The sequence below is a fragment of the Podarcis cretensis genome (assembly GCF_951804945.1).
Source record: "Podarcis cretensis genome assembly, chromosome: 2".
NCBI lineage: Eukaryota > Metazoa > Chordata > Lepidosauria > Squamata > Lacertidae > Podarcis > Podarcis cretensis.
Window position 1 is genome coordinate 11,120,031 of NC_137171.1, and position 17,972 is coordinate 11,138,002.

The window sequence follows — 17,972 nt, forward strand, 5'->3', positions numbered from 1 at the left end:
TATATAGACATTGCACAAAAAATGAAAATCACTCACATCCCCACAGTTCACTAAGAGAAATACAATCCTCTGGTATGCATGTATTGGTCCGACAAGCACACAATAGTTTTATTTTATTTATTTTACTCATTACATTTATGTCCCACCTTTCTTCCAAGAAGCTCAATGGTTTTTTTCCTCCCTTTTTATCCTTACAAGAAGCCTGCGAGGTAGGTTAGGATGAGAGACTGTGTTTGGCCCAAGGTCACCCATTGAGTTTCATGGCCGATTGGGGATTTGAACACCTGTCTCCCAGGTATTAGTCCAAGACTCTAACCACTATACGGTGAACTTACAAAATAGCCCGTGCAAATTTTTGTAAGTCCATATCCTATTTTGAACTTTTCAATGATGCACCTCCCTTTTTTATTGGGAGGAAGAAAGAGGAGAGAGGAGAAATGGGATTGTTTCATTGGTTCTGCTAAGAGGCCATCTCCACTGGCCTCCTGGCTCTCTGTTTTCATTCTGGCTGGTCATGACATCTTTAAGGACTGAGTTTGCTTGTTTTCTTCTTCCTTCCTTGTCCCCTCTTCCCTTTGTTCTGATGACTTTTAGACTGTAAGCCTGCTGGCATGGGTTGCCTTGTTTTCATTGATCTCATCACATTACCTAACATCCATGTTCTTAAATGCTTCCAAACATAAATGTGTGCTGAGCCATTTTCAAAGGTCAGTTCCAATGGGCTCAGAATATCTCACCCCGTTTTGCAGCCTTGGGCATTTCTTGAACCTGTAATTTCCACAGTTAAGCGTGCCTTTGGATGAGGAAATGTTTTATTTTGCCCTATTTAAATATGCCACTTCCATTTCTTCCCTCTCCCCATTGTCTAAATTCAGAGGACAGTAATTCCCAATCTATCTTACTGAAACCATAGTCAATTCTCATGGGCAGAGCAAAACATGGTGGTGATGCCCATAGGGGGAAATCCTTTTTTTAAAAAAAATAATATTTATTAAAGTTTCAAAAATTACAGAAAGAAAAAGTAAAAATACCACTTTAAACAAAAACAAAACAACACATCGCAATATATATAAAAAAAGAAAAAAAACAGAGAAATAAAACCCATTAAACAAAAACAAAAACACAAAGAAAAATACATCAGATCTCCTCATTACTAATCTTTCATTAGCTTATTTCCTTGACCTCCTCACACCTCCCTTTTTTGTATTCTAGGTCAATTATCCATTTCAGCAAATCCTTTCCCTCTTTTAAAATTTTTGTCCTGTAAATTGTCTTAATATAATGTAACTTTACTTTTCCCCCTTTCACCAATTAACAGTCAGTTATTCCCAAATCCTTTATATCATACCATAGGGGAAAATCCTAATGATATTCCCTCCCATACAGTCCCCTGATGAGACCCGGGTTCATTTGCTTGCGTCAACTGCACAGCCACAAAGAACACTGGGTGATATTGGGCTTGCCACCACCTCTCAACCTAGCATGCTTCACAGAGTTGTAAGGAAGTTAAAGAGGAAGACCTTTTATTCCATACTGAACTCCTTAGACAAACTGTGGAACAAAATTTTAATGAATAAAATAGACCCCCCCCCCAGTGAATTGTAAACTAAAGATCTGATCTGGCTGCCTCCCACTTTGCCACTCTTAATGGCACATCTTAAGTTGCCTGATGGCTAGACTACCTAGAATACAGAGAGGCAGTGGCGTAGCGTGGGGGGTGCAGGGGGGGGCCGGCCGCACTGGGCGCAACATCTGGGGGGGGTGCGCTCGCACTCGCAGCTCTCTGCCCCCTGCTAAAATCCACGGGTTAGGGGGCGCAGATTACTTGCCTTGCCCCGGGTGCTGACAACCCACGCTACGCCACTGCAGAGAGGTGAGAAGGGAACAAGGGGTGCAGGCTGGATGTGGGGGGCCACAGTCTACATGCAGCCCATGGGCCCTGGCTTAGACTCCCTCCCCTTAAATTTTCTGTTTTACAATTTAAAATTCATTATGGATCATTTCCCAATACTCTTTTACCCTGACCCTGGCCTAGACTTTCAACATGTTGCTAAACAACAACAACAACAACAACAACAACAACAACAACATAATTTTATTTTTTTCCAACCATAATATAAATTTATTTGTATCCTGCCCTCCCTGGCCTCTTCTAGAAAATGATCAGTCCTGGTCTTCTTTGGATAATCCTTCTAGGACAATGATCAAATCTGCCATGCTTTCGATACAGTAGCAGCAATATAATTTTTGCGTTTAGCATCCTTGTTTTGTTTCACCATTTGTCTGCTTTGTGGAGTGAGGTCAGGCCACCAGATCTGGGGAGCTGCACCTCTGGTGACATGGATGAAGGTTTCCCAGCCTGTCTCTGCCTTCTCTGGAAGGGACTAGCAACTGGGAGAGGGAGAGAGAGCTGAGCAAGGAGCCAAGGGCTGTGCTGTTAACAGAGCAAACGTCTCCATGAGATTTATGGCAAGGGAGAGGAACTGCCTTGCCTCCTGTGATGAATTAAAGGGAGAAAGGAAACTTCCATGATAGGCCTGCTGAAGGAATTTCCCTCTTGTCTGCCCAGAAGGGGGGACTCGAGGGGAAGGGGAGCTTAAGTTTGAGCCAGACTTCTCCAGCTGCAGATCATCATCATCATTCTCTCTCCCCCCTCCCACTTCTGAAGATGGAGGCTGCTGCTTTGCCTATAAAGTCGATCTGGCTTGAGGAAGGGGGGGCACGGCTTCTCTTGGCACCCATCCTGATTAGACTCTTCAGTGGAGGCAAATCTGTTTTGCACTTGTAAGATTTCGTGCCAGAACACTGCATTTGTGTGTGTGTGTGTGTGTGTGTGTGTGTGCAGAGAAAGGGTAGTACATCAGTGGTAGAGCATGTGTTTTGCATGCAGAAGGTCTCAGGTGCAATCCCTGGTACCTGCAGGTAGGGCTGGGAACATAAGAAGAGCCAACTGGATCAGGCCTATGGGTGATCTCAGCTCCAGCTTGCCAATCAGAAGGTTGGCTGTTCGAATCCCCGTGACGGGGTGAGCTCCCGTTGCTCAGTCCCTGCTCCTGCCAACCTAGCAGTTCAAAAGCACGTCAAAGTGCAAGTAGATAAATAGGTACCACTCCGGCGGGAAGGTAAAAGGTGTTTCCGTGCGCTGCTCTGGTTCGCCAGAAGCGGCTTAGTCATGCTGGCCATATGACCCGGAAGCTGTATGCCGGCTCCCTCAGCCAATAAAACGAGATGAGCACCGCAGCCCCAGAGTCAGTCACGACTGGACATAATGGCCAGGGGTCCCTTTACTCTTTACCTTTATCTTGGGTTACATACGCTTCAGGTTACAGACTCTGCTAACCCAGAAATAGTATGTCGGGTTAAGAACTTTGCTTCAGGATGAGAACAGAAATTGTGCAGCAGCGGCGCAGCAGCAGCAGCGGGAAACCCCATTAGCTAAAGTGGTCTTCAGGTTAAGAACAGTGTCAGGTTAAGAACAGACCTCCAGAACGAATTACGGTAAGTTCTTTACCCGAGGGACCACTGTATTTACAGGTGACGGCCATTTCATGTGGGGGCTCCATTCCCATCCCCCACACATGTTGGCAGAGCACGCATCAGTGCCCCCCGCCGTCCATTCCACCCACCTCCATTCCACCCCTGTTCTGCCCCTCTTCTGGGTCCAGGAGGACCTGCACATCAGCAATCACACATCAATTGGACATGCCTAAAATGGCCGCCATCTGCATTTATAAAATGCAGGTCTGACTCAGTATAAGGCAAGTTCCTATGCTCCCAGCAGGGTGGTTAAAGTGTAGCACAAGAACCACAGATAGTGGCTACAGAGAAATTCCCACATGGACAACCAGACAGCCCACCCACTCCCTCCATCCACATCATCATACAGCATATTTCTCATTGTTGTGCCATGAAAGGAAGAGTAGTTAGATAATGTGGAACACAAGACCATCAAAGAACAGAGTTAAGAGTCACAACCATTTTTTCTTTAACCCCTGGTTACTGCCATGTTAACTGATGTCACTGTTTAGATGCTTTTCTTTAAATACAAAAAAACCAAAATCCCCAACATTTTCTTTTCTGAAGATGAATTCCTACAGTGTTGTCTTGTTCTTGCCCCCTTAACAGATGCTAGTGTCCCCAAACATATTGTTTCCTGTTCTTGCCCTGTTCTTTTCTCAGCTCACTAATAGTTATCACCCAGCCAGTATCTTCTTGAATTCCTTGCACACTAAGATCTGCAGACAACACCAAAATCTGACTATTTGCTAAGCTCTCCCTTCCAGCAAACAGAGTATTAACTCAGTCAGTAATTAATACCAGCAGACACAGTGCTGCCAACACACTGCTTTTTAAAATACTGTTTCTTAAAGTACTGGTAAGGATGCATCCATTCATATGGTTGGCTGCTGAAAACACTCAGGAACAATATCTAGAGTGATGGTGCAGTAAAATAAAAAGTGAGCTTCCCAGTCAAAACAGTGCAGCTGAGAGGTTTTTGCATCAGACTCACCTTCCACATTGCAGTGATGCACTGATTCATTAGTAATAGATCTTTCCACCCCATTCAGTGAGATGACAGGAAACCTGATATGTACTTCCTGCTTGTGGGCATCTTTCCAGATATTGCTGTGGGGAGGATGAGAGTATATTATGGGGAATGCAGAAAAATGCATATACTGCTGCTTAGAGTTAGACCAGGGGTCAGCAAACTTTTTCAGCAGGGGGCCGGTCCACTGTCCCTCAGACCTTGTGGGGGGCCGGACTATATTTTGGAAAATAAAAATAAAAATGAATGGATTCCTATGCCCCACAAATAACCCAGAGATACATTTTAAATACTGTAAAAGCACACATTCTACTCATGTAAAAACACCAGGCAGGCCCCACAAATAACCCACAGATGCATTTTAAATAAAAGGACACATTCTACACATGTAAAAACATGCTGATTCCCAGACCGTCTGTGGGCCAGATTTAGAAGGCGATTGGGCAGGATCCGGCCCCTGGGCCTTAGTTTGCCTACCCATGAGTTAGACCAACCTTCCCCAATCTGATGCCTCCTTTGGACTATAACCCCCATCAGACCCAACCAACATGGCCAATGGTCAGGGATAATGGAAACAGTAGCACCAGATTGAGGAAGACTGGCTTAGGTAGATGAAGCGTTCATGATTTCACATTAATAAGCCCATCTTCATGGAAAGAAAAACATGGTAAGTTATTCTAGAGAGCCACTTTCTCCTAAAATGTTCCAGTCTCAGACAGTGATGAAAGTACACAATGGAGAAAACCCATCCCAATCCAGAGCCCTCAGACTTAAGCTCTATTCAAAAAATATTCTCTAGCTATGTGTGATAGTGACTCTCACTTCTCCTCTACGGATGGGATGTCGGAGATGCTCCTGCAAGCTCCATAACCTCCAGCAAGAGCTTCAGCACATGCTCTGTATGCAGAGAGTATTGGGTTCAAACCCTGGCATTTCTAGTAAAAAAAGATCATGTGATGGGAAAGACCTTTGCTTGAGACCCTGGAGAGCACTGGTCAATGCTAGGCAAGATAGACCTGGCATGAGGAACCTCTAAAAAGGGGTTCAGATGAGGCATTGCTGTCCCTGTGGAAATAGCCATTGTGGAACATTCTCTCCCCTCTTTGCTCACCATCTACCTGTTCAGGAGGGCAATGGAGATGAATGTATCAGCAGTACAGATTACCATATTTTCTATAGGATGCACTTTTTCCCCTCCAAAAATTAAGGGGAAATGTGTGTGCGTCCTATGGAGCGAATGCAGGCTCCTTGGCTTCAGCGATAGCAACGTGAAGCCTCCGAAGTGCAGAGGGAGTGCTCCCTCCATGCTCCGGAGGCTACGCGTTGCTTTCGCTGAAGCCACCTGAAGCCCCCGGAGCGCAGCATGAGTTCCCGCTGCGCTCCGAAGGCTTGCAGATAGCCGCCTGAAGCCTGGAGAGCAAGAGGAGTCGGTGCACACCGATCCCTCTTGCTCTCCAGGCTTCGCTTCGCTGGAGAGGCGCTGCACAGTTCTCCCTCTCTGCGCAGCGCCCCTTCAGCGAAGTGGGAGGAGAAATGGAAGGGGTTCCGTTTCTCCTGCCGCTTCGCTGAAGGGGCGCTGTGCAGAGAGGGGGAGGTTGTTGTTTTTTTTCCTGTTCTCCCATTCTAAAACAAGGTGCGTCCTATGGTCCGGTGCATCCTATAGAGCGAAAAATACGGTAATTGCAAGCCCTCTTTATTAAGGCATTTGTTAATCTGGGAAATGGATCCTTACCGAAAGAGACAGCAGAGGAAGAGTAATAAATTGCCTCCTTGTCACTTGTAAACAGCCTTTGCCATCCTAAACAGCTGGCCTGGGGACAAAATGCAAGGATTGGGTGTGTGAAGTCCTTCCCGTCTGCCGCATTTCCAGCAATTTGACTTGTCTGGGCCCGAACGTTTCAGTCTTTGGAAGTCACCATCACACCTCCCTTGGCTTTCCTGGATAGCTTGAGGTTGCATCATCACCACTGAAGGCACTTTCCTTGAAGAGCCCCCTCAAGAATGCTGGTTGGTTCCTTCTCTCCTCACCCTGCACACCCTCAGCGGAAAGAAAGAAGGGCTGATGACAGCCTGTTGAGTGACTTGTTTGCAAGAGATGAAATGATAGCAAGCACAGCCTCTGATGCATATGCCTCCTCTCAACGCTAGTTCCTTATGCATAAGGAAAGAGCAAACAGATAAGAAAGTTCAGAGGAACTTGAGGGTTCAGGAAGACTTGCCTGACATAACACGTGTGCAAACAAGCTTTGGAAACCACATAACTTATCCGTATAAAAATAATGCTACTATTTGCCTTTTTTATGGAGCCATCAGTTCTTAATCTACCATGGACCTACCTCATCCAACCACCTGAATAACTCAAGTTCAGAGGGCCTTTTATCTAGCTTTATTTACCATTTTGTTTCCTAGGGCAGGGGTGGGGATACCAGTTGGACTCAAGCTCCCATCAGCTCCAGGCAGCATAGCCAATGGTCTTGATGATCGGCAAGTCCCAGCATTCAAGCAGCATCTGGGGGAGGCACATTTTCTCCACCCCAGCCCTATGGATTTAGACTAGACATGAGATTGACCAGGGCATTTTTGGATTCACTAGCAGGACTGAAGCAAATGCAGAGAAAAAGATTTGAATTGTTGCATGGGAATCATGTAGGTCAAACGTTTATCAAAAAATGATGGGTAAGGTGTTGGATGACTCCCCTTTCAAAACTGTCAATCTTTCCAAGGTGCTTTAATGGGTCATCATGTCAGCCTTCCCTCAACATGGTGCCCTCCACATGTTCTGTACTACACCTCCCATCAGCCCCAGCATGGAGTTCTGTGCCCAAAGCAAAGTTGCAGCAGTCACAATGATTCTGAGTTCAAAGTCAACAGGTGTTTTTTTTAAGCAGAAGGATATTCATGAACTTTCAAGATCCATGAAATGTTCCATTTCAGCACTCAGCAGCACTAACATTTCCAAAAGGTAAAGGTAAGGGGACCCCTGACAATTAGGTCTAGTTGCGAACGACTCTGGGGTTGCGGTGCTCATCTCGTTTTACAGGCTGAGGGAGCCCGCATTTGTCCGCTTCAGCAGACAGTTTTTCTGGGTCATGCGACCAGCATGACTAAGCCACTTCTGGCAAAAGCAGAGCAGTGCATCGAAATGCCATTTACCTTCCCACCAGAGCAGTACCTATTTATCTACTTGCACTTTGATGTGCCTTCGAACTGCTAGGTTGGCAGGAGCTGGGACCGAACAATGGGAGCTCATCCCGTCTCAGGGATTCGAACTGCCGACCTTTTGATTGGCAAGCCCAAACGGCACAGTGGTTTAACCCACAGCGCCACCTTCATCCCATTTCCAAACCCTTCCATAAATCACAACAGAAGTTTGATTTGTTCCCATTTCAAAAAGATCATCTTGATTGGCTTTTTCTTACAAAGACATGGTGATAATAGCGGTTCTGGGAGAAGCAAGTTGACTTCCAGGACCTTTTATAGGAGGAATGGGAAATACTTTGTGGTTTTCCACTTGTTTTTGGACTCCAACTCCCATCATCCCTTACCATTGGTTATGCTGGCTGGGGCTGAAGAGAGTTGTGAGTACATAAGCTCTAGAAGGCCACAAGTTCCCACCACTGCTATCTTACAGTGTGAGGATCATCTACGTACCTGGATCTAAAAGGAAGAGAAGGTTGGCTTGATCTGGCAAACTGGCAGCGTCTAGATGTTTACCCTAACTCTTTGCCTTCCATATCCCCTACAGATCCTACAGTGGGAAAGTGGGATAGTAAAGATCTGAGGACCACATGTTTGATAGTGAAAACTAGTGAGGGTACAGTGGCCATTGTAGACTTGGAAATGCTTTGCTTCTCCAGCGCCTGACATTTATTGCCTTTTCTTAATTTGTTCTTAATGTGCCGGCAGTGAACACTTGTGATATATACACAGCACACTCATGAAAAACAAAGGCTAGTATCCAATGCTGATTCTGCACAGGGTATACTTGTTAAAGTTAATAGACATGACTTGGATTTGTACTTTTCAATGGGTCGATTCTGAATGGAAGTTAGCTGGATACATACAACCCAAGAGTGGTGAGATACATGCTACACCAGGGTATCAACATTATTTCAGTGGCTGGTTCATTTCATGTTTGTTTGCTTGCTTTATTTTTTCATCAGTATTAATTCCAAGGCCTACACTTATCTCAAGCAGTTGCAGCAGAAGCTACACGATACTAGTAGCAGCAGCTGTGGCTTTTGATAATGCTAGGAGTTCTCTCAGCTGTCTTTCTCAACCTTTCAAAACTATCTTCAAAAACTTAGCCTGGAAAATTTACAGACCACTTCATCTCTGTTTATAGGGCATGTGAATCAGCAAAAAAAACATCAACAGATCATACCATATAGAAATGGGGTTCCCTAACTAATGAACCTCAGACAGGCACTCTAAATATGGAATCGTAGGGCAGAACTTCATTATTTTTAGCTTAGTCAGTGCATTACATTATATCCAAGAAACATATAATTAAAATAGCCATTTATGGTGCATTCAGAAAGAGGGGAGGGCAAATTACACCCTTGAGATTACATGGGGGCAAGCACTTAGATCTTGCATTTTTTGCAAGCTGTACATTACCCACCCTTTGAGGGGGGAAAATGACTTAGTTGAATTAAAGCAGTGGGCTAATTTGTGTAAATCCAAGGGTATTTTCTTATATTTGGGTTGTTAATTGGATTGCTTTTCAACATCAATGAACCACAACTTACTTATAGCTTTTACAGCAACCTCGAACAAAAATGAAACCATCAGATGGCCCTCTCCAAAGAACTGAAAGGGTGCCCTTTCACATATCCTAATACTGTGGTACAGTATATCAATGGAGAGAGAGAGAGAGAATATCCCCACATCTTTCCACAAGCAGAGGGCTACCAAACACAGGACTGGCTTGCCAAGCTAAAAAGTGAAAAAGGCAAGATGTTTTATTAGACACCACCCTCTGGATGAAAGAGCGTCATTACATCCGCAGCATCGGGAAAAGAATCAACTGCTAAATCCTGGAAAATTGAAAGGGAAATAAACCACAAGAAAGTAACACATCATGAAGCCTTTAAGATGCAGCAACACAGAGATACCTGCCCCCCAAATCGAATGGGCCCCCAATTGTAGTCTTAAACCAAGTCAGCTGAATGAATGGTGCAAACAGATAACGATCAGATTTGGTGCCATCCAAATCATACACGGCTTCCCCCAAGGAATCCTGTGAGCTAAAGTCTACCCCTCACAGGGCTACAATTCCCAGCACCCTTTGTTGTTGTTGTTGTGTTGTTTAGTCGTTTAGTCGTGTCCGACTCTTCGTGACCCCATGGACCAGAGAACGCCAGGCACTCCTGTCCTCCACTGCCCCCCGCAGCTTGGTCAGACTCATGCTGGTAACCTCGAAAACACTATCCAACCATCTCGTCCTCTGTCGCCTCCTTCTCCTTGTGCCCTCCATCTTTCCCAACCTCAGGGTCTTCTCCAGGGAGTCTTCTCTTCTCATGAGGTGGCCAAAGTACTGGAGCCTCAGCTTCACAATCTGTCTTTCCAGTGAGCACTCAGGGCTGATTTCCTTCAAAATGGAGAGGTTTGATCTTCTTGCAGTCCATGGGACTCTCAAGAGTCTCCTCCAGCACCATAAGAGTCTCCTCCCAGCACCCTTTAACAAACTACAATTCCCAGGATTCTTTGGGGGAAAGCCACGTGCTTTAAAGGTATGGTATGGAACGAGAAGCTTCTCATACTATTCGTGTGAAACTGAATTCCACTCCCAGTGTCTACATAGAAAGAATCATGTGGTAAAACTGTTCTCCAGCCTGCAGGTGACAATTTTGTATGTTTAAATGCTCCCCCGATGGAGGGAGAACTCTTCCTTTATGCAGGGGGGGGAAAGCACCCAAGGAGACGTTTGTCAGGGGAAAGGGGGGAAACCATACTCATTTTCAACATGGAGGGAGTTTTATTTTCCCATAAGGCGACATTCATCCATGCAAGTTCCCCACTTCCCCCGAAACCTAAAGAGGTATAGTCTAAAAATAGCTTTCTGCGTTCTGCCAAATGTGTAAACTGGGTCTAAGTTCAACACTGCCTCTAACAGTCTGCACTTAAGCAAAACAATTTATTTGGCTGACCACTGGCTCCAAGCTGGCGGAAATGAATGATGCATACTGGGCAGAGGGAGAAATGATAGTTGGGATTGGCATCTTAGATTTATTCCCATCTTTCCTAACATTTTCCTTGAATAAATAAGAGACAGATTGAAGATAAATGGAATAAGTTACGGTGAAAGTCCAAAAAGAGACAAATGTCGACTCAGCACACACTTTGGGAATGGCAATGTTATTTTTCTCTCCGTATAAATGCTGGCTTTCTCAGAGATACACCAGTGAATGTTGTTGGCGTTTGACGGTTAGTTATCCAAAAAGCACTGTTTTGTTAGGCATCACCAAGGAATATCACCAGGATAAGCTCCGGCAGGTGGCCGTGTTGGTCTGATGTAGTCGAAATAAATTACTTTCGACCACGATAAACTGAATTGTTAACAATTGTCAACAATTTCCAGGAAAGTATGACCCAGCAATCTACGCATGCAGGACCCCACAACTCATCTTAATGCCAAAGTTCATTGGTGAACCCCTAGACAATTTCTTCAAAATGGGATTATTAGATGTTTTCTAGAGATTTGATTGCTTGTTTATGAGAAGCTGTTTAAATTGTTTTGGCTTTTTTAAATCATAGCAGATAGGCATCAAGTGCTGTGCCCTCTGGCCCATCATTTGAAAGATCCTATAATTTTAATAATAATAATAACAGTATTATTAATACCCTACCCATCTGGCTGGGTTTCCTATTGGCAGGTTCCGGGGACAGCCTTCTCTACTGTGCCCCTGTGTATGTGATCTGAAAAGGTCCATAGTTCAGTAGTACAGCTGCTTTGCATGCAGGTTCAATCCCCAGCATCTCCTGTTTGATCTGGGAATATTCCCTGCCTGAAACCATGGCGAGCCCCTGACTGGGCAATGTCTGAGTGAGTTGAACCAAGGGTCTGATTCAGTATAAGGAAGCTTCCTGTTTTCCCATATGATCCCATCCAGCAACATAAATTTCCTGTTTTCCCATATGATCCCACCCAGCAACATAAATTATGCCTTGCAATAAATAAATTTAAAACAAAATCCAAAGTAAAACATAGAAGGATTAAAAGGCATTTGGACTCCTCCTAAGATGTGTTGCATTTATTATTTAAAGCATTTCATTGTTGTAAGCTTGTAATTCTTTTCTAAATATTGTAAACAGGGATATAAAGAATTAAAATATGATACATACATACATACATACATACATACATCTTCTAAATAAATAAAAATTATGGAATTCACCAGAGACTGTCAACAGTTACCTCTCCTATGAGGATGTGTTTTGCCAAAATCTTAATTGCCCCTAGCTGGAGAAAATAGAACATTCCATTGATTAGAGAATGGTTACTAAATGTGGCAGGTATGGACAAGTTAAACGATGTTGTTAAAGTTTAGGGCAAACAGACAGTTGACAAATGTTCTAGAAGAAAAATTGAAGCCTTAATTGGAAGGCAGAGAAAATAAAGTTAACCCTATTATTCTCTCTGCAAGGATGGTATAAGGGTAAGTTGGAAGATGTTTATGATGCCCCATGTAAATAATATTTGGAGCTACATTAAGCAACAGTACTTTCCCTTTTTCATCTTCTGTGGATATTTTAATACAAATGGGAAACTACAAAGGCAACTTGCCGAATTGGGTCCACAGTGCTGAAAGGCTTGTCCTTGGAAATAGATACTTTCTAGAAGTGGGATCAGATCCCACTGGAAGTTGCCCTGTACAATGTGTGTGGATTAAGTCCTCAGACCATCTGCAATCTATTGCCACCTGCATCCTTTTCCATAGGGCAAAATACATGCCTCTCATAGCCAAAGAACTGAAGTATGATGCATATATAAGCTGTAAAGCGCAGTATATCCTATAGACTTATACATATTCACCCCCATTGTTGTTTTTTTGCCTTGCATTTATCCATGAGGGATCACTTTACATCCCATTTCAATCTACCTTCTTTAATCAGAAATAAGTGCAACTGATTTCCACGAGATTTGCTGCCTAGTAAGTATGTAAGTAAGTAAGGTGGCGCTGTGGGTTAAAGCCTCAGCGCCTAGGGCTTGCCGATCGAAAGGTCAGCGGTTCGAATCCCTGCGGCGGGGTGCGCTCCCGCTGCTCGGTCCCAGCGCCTGCCAACCTAGCAGTTCGAAAGCACCTCCGGGTGCAAGTAGATAAATAGGGACCGCTTACCAGCGGGAAGGTAAACGGCGTTTCCGTGTGCGGCTCTGGCTCGCCAGAGCAGCGGTGTCACGCTGGCCACGTGACCCGGAAGTGTCTCCGGACAGCGCTGGCCCCTGGCCTCTTAAGTGAGATGGGCGCACAACCCCAGAGTCTGTCAAGACTGGCCCGTATGGGCAGGGGTACCTTTACCTTTTACCTTTTAAGTATGCACAGAATTGTAACATATTCCAGACTAGCCCAGACACAAAGCAAGAAAGAGTACCTAGCATGAGCAGGTGAAGTCAGCCACAAGACAATTAGTGAACAGCACAAACAGGACTCAAAATCTACCCAAAGCAGATGGCTCTGGGTCACAAAGCAAGCCAGGCCTCAGATCAAGTGAATCCATGGCAGCCAATTTAATAGATTATGTCTTGTGATTACCATAATTCTTGTACCTTTATCAATTCATGAGCCCTCCCCCGCTAAAAAACAAAACAAAAACCATTTGTTATTCCTCAACCAAAAGGACCAGCCATCCACCTTCTCCTTTTCCCCCGCTCTCCTTCCTACCATTTAGGGATGAGTGAACCTGTCGATTGTGTTTTCTCTGTTCTCATTTTTCCACAAATTTGTGTGTGTGTGTTTCAAAAGTCCTAATGAAGAGTCATCCGCATTTTAGTGTTAATTTCTTCTACTAAACTCATTTTAAACGCAATGTTGTCCAATCCACACATTTTTTTTGCAAAGCATTTTCCTCTAATATAATATATTTTTCTATGCTATTTTCACTAATAAGTGTATGTTTTAAGCACACTGGGCCGTTATATGCATTTGTGTACATATTACAGTGGTACCTCAGGCCCCTGACACATACGCTTCAGGTTACATATGCTTCAGGTTACAGACTCGGCTAACCCAGAAATAGTGCTTCAGGTTAAGAACTTTGCTTCAGGATGAGAACAGAAATTGTGCAGCGGCGGCGCAGCAGCAGCAGCAGCAGCAGGAGGCCCCATTAGCTAAAGTGGTACCTCAGGTTAAGAACAGTTTCAGGTTAAGTACGGACCTCTGGAATGAATTAAGTACTTAACCCGAGGTACCACTGTACTTGGCTGGAGAACTGCACTGCAAAATTTGGAGAATAGCAAAATTCAACAAATGCCTGCGTTCAAGCAGGCAGGAAACCCTCCACCATGTGGCTCAGTTCCTTCCTTTGCCACCAGTAAGCACAGTCCTGCTTCTCCCTCGCTTACTAACCAATTGGAAGGAAAGAGGAAGAGGCAGAGCAGCACAACCACAAATGTGGGTGGGCAGGGGGAGAGGTATGTTCAGGGCCTTCCTCACCCCCATATTGCAGCTAAGCTGCACTGAATGAAACCCATCAGTTTCTAGACTTGACTGTCTAGAGATCTGGGTGGGCAAGTGGTATCACCTCTGTGTGGTTCCCAGCAGCTTTTCAGAACCCGATACAACAGGTTCAGGTGTATAGCACCCAGTGGCGTAGCGTGGGTTGTCAACACCCGGGGCAAGGCAAGTAATTTGCGCCCCCTAACCCATGGATTTGCGCCCCCTAACCCATGGATTTGTGCCCCCTAACCCTAACCCCCAGATGTTGCGGCCGGTGCGGCCAGCCCCCCTGCACCCCCCACGCTACGCCACTGATAGCACCTCTTGGAAGCCAGCTGTTTTCCCATCACTGTGTACAATGTACGCACATCAGACATTTTAGGAGCCCTGGGTGAGACATAAAAATAGAAGCTCCTCCAGCTCAATGCTGGAGCATTTCAGTCTCTGGTCGCTTCCCAGCATCCACGTCAGATCCCACCCAGGATACATTCACACACAGTCCCACCAGTCATCCCTTTCAGGCTGGAGTCACCAGATAGCATTCTCCCTCTGTGCTTCTCTACAGTTCCTGAGCCTGGACTCCACATCATCATAGATGATTCTGCTCTCACACACATCCCATTTCCAGCTTTGAAGCCACTCAACTCCTTCTCCCACCTCTATGCAGTGCTATTTTTCTAGGAAAGGAGGTGCTGGAACTCATTGTGACTGTCTCCCTTGTTCTCTTACAATGGCAATGGTGCCCACTTGAGAGGTGCCAGATCTGAATTCCAGTGAGTTCTGGCTGGGGGGAAACCCTGTTTCTGCTGTCGATCCATTCCTTGCCTCCCTGTAACCTAGACAGCATCCTAAAAAGCAGAGACATCACCTTGCCAACAAAGGTCCGTATAGTTAAAGCTATGGTTTTCCCAGTAGTGATGTATGGAAGTGAGAGCTGGACCATAAAGAAGGCTGATTGCCGAAGAATTGATGCTTTTGAATTATGGTGCTGGAGGAGACTCTTGAGGGTCCCATGGACTGCAAGAAGATCAAACATATCCATTCTTAAGGAAATCAGCCCTGAGTGCTCACTGGAAGGACAGATCCTGAAGCTGAGGCTCCAATACTTTGGCCACCTCATGAGAAGAGAAGACTCCCTGGAAAAGACCCTGATGTTGGGAAAGATGGAGGGCACAAGGAGAAGGGGACGACAGAGGACGAGATGGTTGGACAGTGTTCTCAAAGCTACCAGCATGAGTTTGACCAAACTGCAGGAGGCAGTGGAAGACAGGAGTGCCTGGCGTGCTCTGGTCCAGGGGGTCACGAAGAGTTGGACAAGACTAAACGACTAAACAACAACAACATCGGTAGAGTGCTAGAGCATCGTTCTTGCATGGAGGAGGTCCCAGGTTCAATCCCCAGCAACACCAGGTAGGACTGGGGATAGGTCCCTAGATGAAAACCCTGGAGAATGACTGCCATTCAGCATAGACAACACTGGGCTCGATGGAGTCTGCATATAGACATTGTGCCTTTTCATCCCATGAATTTGTCTAACCCCCTTTTTAAAGCCATTGAAGGTGGTGCAGCTCACCAGAGAGGGAAAGCGACTAACTCATGACTCAGGAAAGCGTTGCTGCCTGCTCAGGACTGTACCAAAAAAAAAGAAAGAAAAAAAAGAGGGGTTGCCAAACATCATCTGGCAGGCTGCAGCTTATGGGGCTGCATTGACTTGCTGGGTGGGTCCTAAGTTGTGCAAGCTTTACCCAGATCACCCAGCGATGCGGCTAGCCCTATGGAATGAATTACTCTCTCCCCCCTGTGCTCCAATTTCCCCTCTCTCAACCCAACATGACCTCCACTGACAGAGCCCTTCTGTCCCTCTTTATTAGAATAACAGGGTTATAATACTAACAAGTCTGTTTATTTCACTCAGTAATTAATAAGGAAAAGGCAGACGAACAACTTGCCTGCCTGTTGCTAATTAATGCAGTGTTACGAGGATGGCATTGACACGGTGGGGAGCCCGGGCGCCTGTGATGTTTAATGAATGTTATGCAACCCTTAGTGTTATTTAATTTAATAGGAGAATTAATATTGGGATGGAAAGAAATTGCCTGTGTTCTGCAGATGGGGAGAGGGATGCCACATTCATCTTGCTTTATTCAAAGCATCAGTCCACCGAGCGAACCTCTTAAAGGCTATTTGATTACACAGTAATGGGCATATGTGGCCTCGGTGGCAGTAGGCAGGAGCAAAGGCCTGGGCACCTTTGATAGCAGAACAAATGAAATACACACGTAACCCTTCACCCAGTGCAATCCGCTGATAAAGTTCCCCAGTCTTAATTCGATCTGTAAAGATTAGTCCGGCAATAAAAGGTATTGCAAGGCTGATGTCCATGGAGTCTCCCAGGGCATTTGACAAATGGCTTTATGACAGTAATAGGAGAATTAGAATGCGACATTAAAAATCCACGCTGTTTAGTTGAGCTAAACTTCACCAAAAGAACAGCGGCGGCATTGCACGACTGCTCATCCCCTTCCTCCTTGGACGTTGCAGTGAAGCTACACAGACGCTTGCTGTACGCGAGGCTGGCGTGCCAATAAATAACCAGGATTTATAAAACACTTGGCTGCCTATTTATTTATTTAGCATTGCTGTTATCGCTGTTTGCTCAGCTCCTCTGGCCTGGCACTGAGACACTGCATCTCCATACACAAAGCCAAGAGGTTTTACGGCATGCTAAATAGGTGTTCTATTGCGCCGCATATTATCCTAAGTGATGCTTGTTATTGGATGATTGTATCATTTCCACCGCCTCGTCATCACTCCAGAGCATTTATATAGTAATGATTTGACTACTCTCAGATGATATTATCTACCAAATGACTCTATTTACACCCTCGGCAGTCTGTCGCTAAACTAACTGCCCTGGGATGCAGTCGGTGTTGTTGGTCTCACAGCAGAATTGGGTGGGATAGCCCATCAGTTGGGGTTTATGCACCAACGGAATTGGGACCAGGTTTTTTGGAGGAATCCATCTGCACCGCTGTGTGAGGCGGCATCAAGATGTCAAGAAGTGCAAAGAAGGGCAGAAAGGTATTACCTCTAGTGCTTACACTACATCCCTTCATGGCAGTACCCCACACTGCTTAGTATCAATGGACCAATTCTTTCATACGTTCAGATGATTTCTCATGACTTGGGCACATGACTCTGAATGACTCAAAGCTGAATCTGTTCTAAAGGGTCCCCCAAGCCTCCAGAACAGATTTAGGGAGGGTGTGGTCCGGGAAGTCCCATTGTACAATTACAAATCCTTGCACTGACAGAATGACTTAGTTGGATACCTCCCTTACTTTATAATCCACCTTGGGCTTCATGAGAGATGGAAGACAGAATATAAATGTAAGGCAAATAAATAATAATCTCAAGTGCAGAAAGCACAAAGTGCTGTTGATGCAGTACTATCAGTTGTGAATGGTGCTCATATTCATATACAGTGGTACCTCGGGTTACGGTAAGTACTTAATTCATTCCGGAGGTCCGTACTTAACCTGAAACTGTTCTTAACCTGAAGCACCACTTTAGGTAATGGGGCCTCCTGCTGCCACCGCGCCACCGGAGCACGATTTCTGTTCTCATCCTGAAGCAAAGTTCTTAACCTGAAGCACTATTTCTGGGTTAGCGGAGTCTGTAACCTGAAGCGTCTGTAACCTGAAGCGTATGTAACCTGAGGTACCACTGTACAGTGGTACCTCTGGTCATGAACGAGATCCGTTCCG

The 17,972-nt window shown here is 45.2% G+C and overlaps 1 protein-coding gene and 1 long non-coding RNA gene across 3 annotated transcripts in view; one reads left to right on the forward strand and one right to left on the reverse strand.

Moving 5' to 3' along the window:
- Nucleotides 1-17,972, forward strand: part of LOC307210810 — a 554,287-nt gene that overhangs the window by 296,057 nt on the left and 240,258 nt on the right. The window lies entirely within an intron of this gene.
- Nucleotides 1-17,972, reverse strand: part of LOC307210706 (homeobox protein Hox-D3-like) — a 93,191-nt gene that overhangs the window by 3,248 nt on the left and 71,971 nt on the right. The window contains exons 1-4 of one of the 2 annotated variants that reach the window (XR_013836085.1): nucleotides 9,298-9,832; nucleotides 8,198-8,294; nucleotides 6,279-6,697; nucleotides 4,511-4,626 (exon numbers count right to left, since the gene is read on the reverse strand). The gene's annotated coding sequence lies outside the window, so the exon portion shown is untranslated. Of the gene's footprint in view, nucleotides 1-4,510; nucleotides 4,627-6,278; nucleotides 6,698-8,197; nucleotides 8,295-9,297; nucleotides 9,833-17,972 lie in introns of those variants that run through there. The other variant, XR_013836086.1, reaches the window with a different exon arrangement.